Source organism: Pseudonaja textilis, chromosome 2 (genome assembly GCF_049901715.1).
Source record: "Pseudonaja textilis isolate UNSWEBS1 chromosome 2, rPseTex1.2, whole genome shotgun sequence".
Classification (NCBI taxonomy): Eukaryota; Metazoa; Chordata; class Lepidosauria; order Squamata; family Elapidae; genus Pseudonaja; species Pseudonaja textilis.
Window position 1 is genome coordinate 117,119,657 of NC_141991.1, and position 13,013 is coordinate 117,132,669.

Genomic DNA, 13,013 nt, shown 5'->3' on the forward strand with positions numbered 1-13,013 from the left:
GTTCTCCTGACAGATTTCAAATTGCTGGCTTTGACATACGCAGTCTGAGATTCTAAAATATTTAAAAGATTGCTTTTCTCAAGTTAGCATACCTAGCCCTGAGGTCTACTCTGATATCTATGCCTTTTAGACATTAAAGGATAGCTACTAAAAAAACTCAGCTCCTTTTTGATGCTCAGTAAAATTTTACCACCTAGCACCATTTCCACAAAATATTAGCTACCAAATAAAACATCTTGATTTAGCTCTGCTTTTTAATAAATAATAATGTTGTGTTTTTATATTAACTACTATTTTTAATGCTGTTTCACTCCTCACTGCTAATTTGTTTTGCTGATTCATTGACAGTTCAACGTGCAGCCTTGTTCCAGTTCTTTCATGTTATTGTAATTAAATAATGTTTATAAGGTTCAGGGTATGAGTTGTGTATCTGCATCTCCTCAAATTTTCCTGGACTATAGTTTGCACCTGGCTGCTCAACATGCTGAATGGGATTTATGGGAAATTGGACTTTTTAGTATCTGGAAAACCCCAACCCTGGTTCAACTTAAAAACAAAATCTAATAATAACTATATAAAGCTAGTTAGAACTGACCTGCTAGTTGTTTAGAGTAAATTACAATAAATCTTAATTAAGGAAGGGGAGGGGAAAGGAAAAACATCAAACCAGAAGAAATGCTTGAAGTTAACTCATTCTCCAAGTGAGTTCTATCCCAACCATAGGATTTCCTGCTGTCAGTTATCTTATCTGTTCACTACGATCCAAAGTAGGCTTACTTAATTCTGCAGGAGTGGACATGTCAGTATGAAGCTTCAGATAATGACTGGCCAGAGGCAAAGGTGTGGGGTCAAGATTCTACATCAAGAGAAGACCCATTATAAACATTAATGCTAATCAAATGTTCTTTGAAGAACTCCCACAATTCTTTGCCCCAGGATTGTGGGCTTAATAACAACTAAAGTTCTTCTTCAAAACTTTATGCTGTCCTCTCAGTTACTGATAGGTGGGGGTGAGGATGACTTATTGAGTCACCACCAAAGTCCAATAAGTAGTGGAAATCAAAATACATTGTCTGTTTGGTCTAAAATAATAGTGTGCTTTTTATGTGAAGTTGCTAGTTCTGGCTCTTTCCATCCCGAATCAATGAAATAGCAATAGCACTTCAACTTATATATTGCTTCACAGTGCTTATATAGCCCTCTCTAAACAGTTTACAGAGTTAGCCTATTGGGCCCAACAATCTGGGTCCTCATTTTACTGACCTTGGAAAGATGGAAGGCTGAGTCAACCTTGAGCTTGGTGAGATAAATGGCAGGCAGCAGAAGTAGCCTGCAGTTCTGCACTCTAATCACTGCACCACCATGGCTCTATGCCATGCCTTTTGGGAAAAAAAATCTGGGAGAAGAAAATCCATCTGCAATATACACTGCTCAAAAAAATAAAGGGAGCACAAAAATAAGACATCCTAGATCTGAACGGATGAAATATTCTTATTAAATACTTTGTTCATTACATAGTTGAATGTGCTGACAACAAAAAAATTATCAATGGAAATCAAATTTAGCAACCCATGGAGGTCTGGATTTGGAGTTACACTCAAAATTAAAGTGGAAAAAAACACTACAGGCTGATCCAACTTTGATGTAATGTCCTTAAAACAAGTCAAAATGAGGTTCAGTAGTGTGTGTGGCCTCCACATGCCTATATGACCTCCCTACAATGCCTGGGCATGCTCCTGATGAGGTGGTGGATGGTCTTTTGTGGGATCTCCTCCCACACCTGGACTAAAGCATCCCCCAACTCCTGGACAGTCTGTGGTGCATCGTGGCGTTGGTGGATGGAGCGAGACATGATGTCCCAGATGTGCTCATTTGGATTCAGGTCTGGGTAACGGGTGGGCCAGTCCATAGCACCAATGCCTTCATCTTGCAGGAACTGCTGACACACTCCACCTCATGAGGTCTAGCATTGTCTTGCATTAGGAGGAACCCAGAGCCAACCGCACCAGCTTATGGTCTCACAAGGGGTCTGAGGATCTCATCTCAGTACCTAATAGTAGTCAGGCTACCTCTGGCGAGCACATGGAGGGCTATGCGGCCCCCTAAAGAAATGCACCTCACACCATTACTGACCCAATGTCAAATCAGTCATGCTGGAAGATGTTGCAGGCAGCAGAATGTTCTCCACAGCGTCTCCAGACTCTGTCACATGTGCTCAGTGTGAACCTGCTTTCATCTGTGAAGAGCACAGGGCGCCAGTGGCGAATTTGCCAATCTTGGTGTTCTCTGGAAAATGCCAAACGTCCTGCATGGTGTTGAGCTGTAAGCACAACCCCCATCTGTGGACGTCAGGCCCTCATACCACCCTAATGGAGTCTGTTTCTGACTGTTTGAGCAGCCACATGAACATTTGTGGCCCGCTGGAGGTCATTTTGCAGGGCTCTGGAAGTGCTCCTCCTGTCCCTCCTTGTACAAAGGCAGGGGTAGCGGTCCTGATGCTGGGTTGTTGCCCTCCTACAGCCTCCTCCACATCTCCTGATGTACTGGTCTGTCTCCTGATAGCACCTCCATGCTCTGGACACTACACTGACAGACACAGCAAACCTTCTTGCCACAGCTCGCATCCTGGATGAGCTGCACTACCTGAGCCACTTGTGTGGGTTGCAGACTCCGTCTCATCCTACCACTAGAGTGAAAGCACCCCAGCATTCAAAAGTGACCAAACCATCAGCCAGAAAGCATAGGAACTGAGAAGTGGTCTGTGATCACCGCCTGCAGAACCACTCCTTTATTGGGGATGTCTTGCTAACTGCCTATGCTTTCCACCTGTTGTCGATTCCATTTGCACAACAGCATGTGAAATTGATTGTCAATCAGTGTTGCTACCTAAGTGGACAGTTTGATTTCACAGAAGTGTGATTGACTTGGAGTTACATTATGTTGTTTAAGTGTTCCCTTTATTTTTTTGAGCAGTGTATATCTGTGTCTGTCAAATTATAATATCCCATTTTCAAGCAGGGCAAAACCTGCTGCTGCTGCTGCTGCTGCTGCTGATGATGATGATGATGATGATGATGATGGAGGAACAAAGTAGCTCCAGCCACTGCAAGAGATTGGATCCACTGCAGGAAGCCAGAAATACTTCCCATAAATGTGCTGGGGATTGGCAACAGACCAATAGCAAAAGGGGCCATCCAGGGCCACTGTTAAAGGGTAAATTGCATCAGGTTGACATTATTCAATTCTGGGAGAATACTGACAGACAGGATTGAGCCTCAGTGGACTATTGATTGGGATTGAGAAGCTGTTTTGTAAAGGAAGCCCACTGTCCTGTTGCATATGCTCTGAAAAGAAATAGGCAAGAAGTTATCTGTTCACAACCATGAGATCTGACCTCTGTTTTTATGATGTTCTTGTCCTAATGAAGCAAGATTTTCACTGTAGATGTCAAATTAATCCATCTCATGCACTGGAGTTTGAGGCATTTCCCATACTAGAAGTCCAGATTAATGGCCACAAAATAATGCCAGCTAGGTCAGTTTGCTGATTGTTATTTAAGCCTGTCCAATATATATCACCGCCAGATTGAAAGATGAAGATACAGAGTCTTAAACCTCTAACGAAAATCTTGTGCAGTGAGAAATTCAGTAAGACAGGATTTTAAACTCCATGAGCCTAACATTCTAGCATGAAACAGATGAGCGTTAAAAATAACCCTTCCCTCTCTGCTCCAGCATATATACATGTTTCTGTGCATGTGTGAATTATTTATTGATTTAGGAAATGTACTCCAGACCACAATGAGTTCATTATATGTGTATTAGATCTTTTTCCAAATACAAGGCAAACAAAGGGCCTTGAGATATTGGCAGCGATGAGTCCAATTAAAGGGATCAGTGGGCTCATGTTCACAAATTGATTATAGTGATGTCAATATTAGTAGAGATGTTTGGGAGCTGTAAATCTCAAGCTGCTTATTTTGAGAAGATCCAGTGTTTAAATAAGGGCCTTAGTCCTAAAGGCTCTACAAACTTTTGGATATGAGAGAGAGAATTTACAAATCTGGTAAATTGGACAGCAAGCATCTTGCATGCTGTTGAAAAGTTTAAAAAGTGAAGAAATGGAATCCGGGAACATTAGAGAGTGTAGCATGACTCTAGAAATTCTATTTATGAAGTTGCTATCTGCTGAAATGGCAGATAAAAAACTACCAGAATGCAGACAAGAAATGGGGAATTTCCAGATATTATTCAATTCATATACAAGTATTCCTTAACTTACAATAGTTCATTTAGTGACCGCTCAAAGTTATGACACTGAATAAGTGACTTATGATTGTTTTTCACACTTACAACCATTGCAGAATCCCTGTGTTCACATAATCAAAATTCAGACGCTTGGCAACTAGCATATATTGATGACAGTTGCAGTGTCCTGGGGTCATTGATCACCTTTTGCAACCTTCTGACAAGCAAAGTCAATGGAGAAGCCAGTTTCACTTTAACAACCGTGTTACTAAACTTAACAACTGCAACGATTCATTTAAAAATGGTAGCAAGAAAGGTAAAATAAGGAGCCTCTGTGGCACAGTGGTTAGAGTGCAGTACTGCAAGCTACTTCTGCTGGCGGTCGGCTGCCTACAATTTGGCAGTTCAAATCCCACCAGGCTCCAGGTTGACTCAGCCTTCCATCCTTCAGAGGTGGGTAAAATGAGAACCCAAATTGTTGGGGGCAATATGCTGACTCTGTAAACTGCTTAGAGAGGACTGTAAAGCACTATAAAGCAGTATATAAGTCTAAGTGCTATTGCTATTGCTAAAATGGAGCAAAACTCACTTAACAACTGTCTCACTTAGCAACATAAATTTTGGGCTCAATTGTGGCCATAAGTCAAGGACTACCCATACTTCATTACTGATTTTCCAGGGAACATACACATTAAGGGTTATCTATAGCCTTCAATAGCCAATAACCCAGTGGTGGGATTCAATTTTTTTTGCTACTGGTTCTCTGGGCGTGGCTTGGTGGGCATGGCAGGGGAAGGATACTGCAAAATCCCCATTCCCTCCCCACCCCACTAACCTACTTTCCAGCTTCATTCTCCTGTGCAGGGCAACAAAAGAAGACCCAGCCGATCAGCTGGGAATCAGGAGGCAGAGAATAGAAGGGGGAGGGGCCAGTCAGAGGTGGTATTTGCCTACCCAAAATTTCCACTACCGGTTCTCCAGAACTGGTCAGAACCTGCTGAATACCACCTCTGCATTTCTAAGATAGAGTCATCTTTAGAAGTGGTTTGTTGCACATATTCTTTAAAAAGATTGTGTTATGGTTGTTTCTTTTCCTCATAAAAATCTTATAAAAATTGTATAAGTATAAGGATGCTTACGACAGCAGTTACACCAAACAATTGTAGTTTTGCTCTCCAGTCAGGAGAGGGTGTTGTTTATTGCAGCTCCAGCCTAGAATTCAAATTGGCAAAAAAAAAAAAAAATGGGGGGGCGGGGGTGTCTTTTAATACTCTCATAATTTCTATTTCTTCCAAAGCAAAGTATGGGAAGGAATAATTAGTACATTTATATAACTCCAATTAGGTGTCTCTAAAGATGGACCTACAGGCCATATTTTCTTTCTTCTTGTCCTGTGATTCAACACATTTACAGTTGGGAGAGGAGAAGGAAACTGTATGTTATGACTTTTTTTTTTTAAAAAAAAAGAATTATGGTTTTCCTCTCCATAGAAGTTGGAAAAACAAAATCTTAGGTGAGACCTGTTTTATAACAATTTTTTTTTAATCATCTCTCCCAAGATCAGTGCAACTATGCGCTATTACATTATGTATGCGGCTTTAAAAATATCTGTACAAGTTTAATTTACTATTCATCAGCTTCATGAAGCATAATTTCTTCAGAACTTCCTTCCCATCTTCCCACTTGTTTTGATCATCTAAAATTTCTCTCCATAGCTTAGTCACGTCTTCTCTTTGGCAACTTGCAAGAGCCTGTTTGCTAGTGTTTGCCTATGTCTGTTGGTTGGCTTATATATGGGACTGAGTGACCGTGAGATTTTATTTTTTTATTTTTTATTTTCAGTTCAAAGCTGGTGTTTTTCCTGCAGATCATGAGAAAAAGAGGATAAGTCTGTTCTTATATGAGGTCTGTCTTTCTGCCTCTCTTTCTATCTGAAACCAAAATGTCCACAAAGGTGCTTTTTTTCAAAAGGAAAAACAAAGTCCATTTGCTTTTTTAAAAAAAAAGTACCTTTGGGACAATCATGATCTGGACGACTTGAGTATCTTCCTAGACATTCAACACGTCTACACTATAGTAGGGAGAGGAGAAGAGTTTAGAAATCCAGCCTAGCCCTAATTCTGTAGAGACTATTACACAACCTTCTGGGAAATGTTCTCAGGAAGATACACAATGTTAATAATCCAGTCATGATATTTAAATTTTCTCATTTGAAGGAAGAAAAAAAGTGGGGTAAGGAGTTGCTGCCAACTGCTTCTTCTTACATCATGGAACTTTTTATGTGTGTTTGTGTGTGTGTGTTGACATTAATAGCCATGTTTTGATTTTTTTTTTCCCCAGTGGATGTTTTCAGAAGCAATTTATTAAAATCCCTATTCAGTTGAAATCTTAATTGCTGTTAGGACAATACCTGAAGATCCACACTCAATTAAAGTTCTGGAATGCAACACAATGGACAACAGTAGTTTCCTATTGCCAATCACACTGGTTATAAAAAAACATTGTAAATGACATCACAAGCTACAGGATCTCAGATGTTTGTGAGGTGGAGTGGATGAATCTTCCTCCTGGTGACTTTGAAGATGCTCAAGCTGTTGAGAAGTGGCAGGACATCCATGAATCACACACGATGCCAGGTTTTTCATCGTCTTCAAGTTTCACATTTGAATGGAGCAGGTCTTGACTGAACATTTCTGTCTTTAAAGATTAGTCAGGATGCTATAGATAAATCTCTGCTGTGAGACTGTCCTATTTGTACACAACAGGCATCCAATCAGAATGTATCAGTCCAGACCACTAAGAGATATCTGAGGTCAAAGTGATACTAAGCTACTTCTCAACTTCTGTAGTGACACACACTTTTTAAAACGGGTGACATTTTGTTAAAACAAACAAACTTGCATTAGAATAAGAGAAAGCACAACTGCACACTCCCAGCAATGGTATTGACTGAATGGTGACAAGATCAATTCACTCCAAGAATTATCCATGGCCTCTCCTATACCTCCTGCTTCTTTTTTCCCCAGAATTGAAGATGTAGTTGTTGGTTCAGTTGGGGTTTTGTGGGCGACAGGAAAGAAGCAACTTTATGGTTCTCTCTCTGTGTGTCTCTTTCTGTCTCTCTCTCTCTCTCTTTCTCTTTCTGTCTCTCTCTCTCTCTGCCTCTCTCTGTGTCTCTGTCTGACTCTCTCTCTCTTTCTCTCTCTCTTTCTGTCTCTGTGTCTCTCTCTTTCTCTCTCTGCCTCTCTGCCTCTCTGTCTGCCTCTGTCTCTCTCTGTCTCTCTGTCTCTGTCTCTGTCTCTCTGTCTCTGTCTCTGTCTGTCTGTCTGTCTCTCTCTCTTTCCAAAATGCCACTAGCCAGCTCTGCACAGATGACTGCTTATTATGGCCAGGGTATAATGTGCCTTTGTGTGAGATTAGTCCAATGCTGCTTTTGTTTCCGTATTTCATCAGGCATGAGAAAGACCTGGAACAACAAACAGAAAGTCAAAGCAATATGATCGTGACAGGTGGGGAGCACTGAAAGGAGTCAATCTGCCAGATCCCAAATTGTTCTCGTGTTGGCAAAGTGAAAGGAAAGGAGGATCAGAGATCTGTTTTCACCCTTCCTTTTAATAATATGCTTCCTCCTGCTGTTTCCAACCAGGAGGATATTAATTCCTGTAAATGTCATAGTTGGCATTTATGTCTGCATATTTTAAGAGAAGTTCCTCACTGACCATACTGGGAGTAATAAAGAAAGAAAAAGGGACAGTCCCAACTTGTAAATTTTCTGGTACACTATAAAAACAAAACAAAAAAGTTTGCTCCATAAAGTGGCATCTGAAGCTTTGGATGATCTAGAAGTATTATATATAATTATATAATTTTCTCCCTTCCCAAAAGGAAAGTCTCAGCTTCCTTGAATTTGGGAGCCCATAAAAATCAACGAAAACAAGTTTAGAAAGAACTGGACAGTTCTGTGATCCATTGGGTCATCTTTTAAGAGAAAAGTAGCACAAGGTGATGTGATTTATTGGCTGATTTATTGGTTTTTTTTATCCTAATGTCCTGTGATTATCTACAGAGTATAACATAAACAGAAAAATAATTGTAGGGGGCAACGAACTTCAATAATAAGTCAATATTTACTTGCCTGAAAAGATAAATGGAAAAACAGAAAAGCAGTGAAAGTGGGAGTGAAGACCCTGAAGCAGATATGAATCTTAGAGTTCTGGATTCTGCATGGCTCTTCTAAGACAGGCACACCTGATTGCAATTTGAGAGTAGCAGATGTCTTTTCCCAAGTAGCCTGAAATAGGAGAATCATGACACAGACCTAAGGGGAGTGGGGGAAGATTAGTGGAAGCCCCTCTCTATATTTTTCCTTCCTCCACTATATTTTAAAGTGGCTTAAAAAGACTAAATGGATTTCCCCTTGGCTGGCTATAAATCCTCCATGCTGGGTTTCAGTTGAAAAATGAAATGAAATTAATGTTTCTATATTATTGTCGATTTAAGCCACTTTACTTTTGAGGCATGCTAAGGGATTTTCAGCAACCTTCCTGATCAGCAGTTCTCCATTTAGCTTACAGATATTCTGTGTCTTTTTTTTCAGGGCCGATGAAGTATCTTTCAGACAAGACAAATTGATGAAACTTGTGTCATTTCAAATTACAGCCTGAAGTTCTGACCGTCTGTCATCAAATATAGCGACTATCTTACAAATGTACTATTCTGGCTATTGACTGAATTACACACTTCACTTTGACGTCTGAAAGTTCCCAAGAAATTGCTTTTATTATAAGCATTCAAATAAGATAAACATTCAGCTGTATCTCACCATTTTGGGGGGATTCTCCTTGGCTCTGATTGATGACTGTAGAAGCCCATTCCTTTGATGCATCACCTAAAGTAGGAAGAGAGCTGACCTAGGGATTGTGGGTTTTTTTTTTAAAAAAAATTTTTTTTTCACTACTTACTGAAAATCCAGATTTTCCCATGGAAAAGTCTTTATCTCCAGTTAAGATTTCTGGGCAATGTTTTCTTTTCAAATGCCCAGTGTGTATATTTACCTAAAATGGTGCTTTTCTAATGTCCTGCCAGAAGGTCAAAACTCCTCTGAAACTGAAGCTGGTGAAGAACATGGCCTGGGAAATTGGCTTTCATTGAAACAGCTGTTTAAGCAGTAGCAGTAAAATAAAAATAAAAATAAATAAATTCCTCCAGTGAGGGCAGGAAAAATTTGTGAATGATTCCTGTTAAGTCAGAAACTACAGGGTCAGTTCTGCTCTTGTACTTGGGAAAAAGACTCTTCTTGTGACTGCAGTTGTTTTTCCTGTTGCTGCTGCTGTTTCCTAATATTCTGAGTGAATATTAATCAGTGAGCAAGCATATGATATGAAGGCATCAATGATTTCATGATCAGTGATGACAGCTGCCAGCTTGGAGAATGACTGCAAATATTAATAGGTGCATTCAACCTATCAGAGCTAATGACATCTATTCGAATGCAAACTTTTTTTTGCCATTGTTCATTGCTCTTTTGGGGGGGGGGTCTTTTGGGGGGTGCCAAGTGAAAAGCCCTTGGGTTTTCTGCCTCAATTACAGATCTACATTTATTTTTGAATATCTTCTTAACCAGTCAAAAGAGCCCCTGACATACCCGATACTATTAAATCTCGCCGCCTCTTTGAAACTTTGGGAGACCTTATAAATCTTACAAATTAAGATTATCATCTGTATTGTTATCTCATTCCCGTATGTGAATGTGGATGATGTCCCACTAAACAGATTTCCCTATATACTGGCTGAGAATCATTATGGACCTTAGCTGGCCAGATGCCAACCACTGTATTGCACTTTAATTTGAAGAAAATCATCCTGGGATCACAGCCATAGCACTTATACTTAAATACCACTTCACAGTGCTTTACAGCCCTCTCTAAGCGGTTTACAGAGTCAGCATATCACCCCCCCAACAGTCTGGGTCCTCATTTTACCCACCTCGGAAGGATGGAAGGGTGAGTCAACCTCAAGCCTGGTGAGATTTGAACTGCTGGCGGTCAGCAGAATTATACTGCAGTACGCCATTTTAACTATTGCGCTGCCACGGTTTCATGCTAATTTTCAATGTGAAATAAGCCAAAATACAAATTAAAAGGGATGCATTGAGTCTCCTATAGTTTCAATAGACCTGCAAATGCTTCTAAGATTCTCCCAAATATTCCAAAATGGGGGGTGGGGGGTGGGGGTGGACATGGTCCATCAATCCTGACCAGTTTCTTAAAGTGACATTTGTGCACCTGTGGCCTGCTCTCTGCAACTCTCTTTATTCAATAAAAGGAAAAGGAGAAAAATCGCCAAAAGAACTCTGCCCTTGATACAAGGTTTAAGGCTTAAGGAAGTGATAAAAGAATAACAAACATTGGACAGTAAAAACGTTCAAGGATAAATACTCAGTTTCCAGTCTGTCATAACACTGAAAAGATGAACAGCGCCTAGAAATTACTTTCTGCCAATGTTTTGCTTACATTCGATACAACATGTTCCAAGCAGGACATTGTGGGGAATAAAGCATTTGAGTGACACGACTCCCAACGAAAGCACGTTTACAATCATCCCTCGGCTGCGCTGCAAATGCTATTTAAAGGAAAGAATACAGATGTCATGGTGACTACATGGTAACAGCAGTGTACAAAAGGGTTACAAATGAGCATCGACATCTCAGTTTCCATAGGAATTTGGTGAGCAGTGAGAGTTTTGAGAGCCGTGTTGCTAAACAAAAGAATATTCAGCCTTTTGATGAGCATAATTATATATTCCCATTGGAATGTCTCTTTGCACATGTGCCCGTTTTGAGCTTAATGGAAAACAGGCCTGCAGAAACCTTTAGGTGTCAAGGAAACAAAGAGCTGGGAGCTACATCATCCCTTTCAGCACATGGAAGCAGTAAAGGTTACCGATGCACACCGTGGAGATCCTATCAGGTCACTGGGGCACCTGTGAAATATTGCTGGGTACAGCAGTAAAAAGGAAAAAAATAAGAAGCAGACAAGTAGAAGGGGGATTTGTTTAGCTGGATTATGCCTGTCAGAATGGGCTTGAGGAACACAGAGAAAGAAACATGAAAGAGAATCACAAAGACACTCCTTTGCAGGACTAGGATAAGCTCTGATCAGCATCTCAAGAGAAAGAGCATGCATTCACATTTTTTAAAAAAAATATAACATGCTTTTATTCCCTCTGTTTGAACAAAACAGTTATGTGACTCTAGACTATTCAAAGCAGGCTTCTGACAAGTTCATTCCATATTGCCTGCTTGTTTGCAGACTGCTAACTAGTTTCAGTCCGCAGGTCAGAAATCTTGATTTCTAAGGTAAGAACATGTTAGATGTAGCATCATCCAGAAAAAAATGTCTGGAGCCAGTTCATACTGAGATGGGCTTCAGTGACTGAATTTTACAGATCTACCTGTGTTTTTAGCATCCATTACTAAAACAAAGATGGCAAATCTCTTTATGAATTCCAATAAAGAGTCCATAAAGACTCTTTATTGGAGACTTTATGGACTCAGTAGTGTACTAACCATTAAGCAGACTAAGCACGCGTTTAGGACACCAGGCCCAAAAGAGGCACCACAAAGTTGAGAATATGGCTTCATTTGTTCAGTATGTACAAAGGGAGGCAGGGGGGAGCACCAAGATTTGTCAGTGCTTAGGGTACCAGTGAGCCTTAATCTGCCACTGCCAAGACTGAACACACAGACATTAACAGCCAGATTCAATTTCTACTACATCTGTCCTTGAATGTGGCAGAAATTGAATCTGGCTTTCATATATTGCAAATATATTTGCAAATCCTTCCTTCTCATCCATACTCGATTTCATTCTTGTCTTCTTCAGCCCCTTTAAGGTTTTAACTGGTGTTCTGTACTATCCTTGTGAATTTCTTACAAAATGTTACAGAAACTTGGGGTTTGACAATAGTCTGAAGGAGTTCCCTATATAGTGTTAACTCTTTTACTGAGACCTATTATAGAATAGCTTGGGATGGGCAACTAATATCCAGTTGAATTGTATTTCTATTTTCCCCCCTCAATACTTTTGATTTTTACCTTTCCACTGTCTTCAGCTAAAGATATAAGAACTTTAATAAGAAATATACAAGAAATATTAGATCTAGAAGGAGGATCTATGGAAGCCTTCAGAGGTGTTATAAAATAAGCATAAAAGAGATGTATTTATCCATTTCAACTTCAGTCTGCACTTTTTCCTATTGTTTTTGCAAATGCAAATGGAAGATGTTATTTTCACTAAAGTTTTACTAATACCTTAGTGATTTTTTTAAATTGGACAACTGCCTGAAAAGTTAGAATGGTATAAATTTTGAAGGATAAAAGGTTTTGATTTATATGTTTGTATGAATCATATGCATTTCTGCTAAACTGTAAATCAACTTCATCTTCCTCCTGGCTGCATCATTATCAGTTAAAATGTCACTGAAAGTAGTTTTGCTAAATTGGGAGAAGGATGCCAAGAGTAGAGGATTAATACAGAATTTTAAACTTCTGAGCAATCTCTTTCTGCAAAATCTTTGAATTTTAATGTTTAAAAAAGAAATCAGCATCTAAACCTAATTGTATAATTTCATACAAAACATTGTTTAACAAGGGGATTCCTTTATTTAAATTGTAATTATTACACTTTCTTCTATTATTAGGAAAACAGAAATCCATAGGCTGAAGACTGACTATATCGGAGGTGGTGCTCTTGTCTATCTTTGTTT

The 13,013-nt window shown here is 39.7% G+C and overlaps 1 long non-coding RNA gene across 1 annotated transcript in view; it reads right to left on the minus strand.

Annotated features, from left to right (window-relative positions):
- Positions 1 to 5,461: 5,461 nt before the first annotated feature.
- Positions 5,462 to 13,013, minus strand: part of LOC148127039 (uncharacterized) — a 33,119-nt gene continuing 25,567 nt past the window's right edge. Inside the window, exons 2-3 of the long non-coding RNA XR_015741865.1 lie at positions 9,070 to 9,135; positions 5,462 to 7,713 (exon numbers count right to left, since the gene is read on the minus strand). This is a non-coding gene — a long non-coding RNA (uncharacterized LOC148127039). The remainder of the gene's footprint in view (positions 7,714 to 9,069; positions 9,136 to 13,013) is intronic.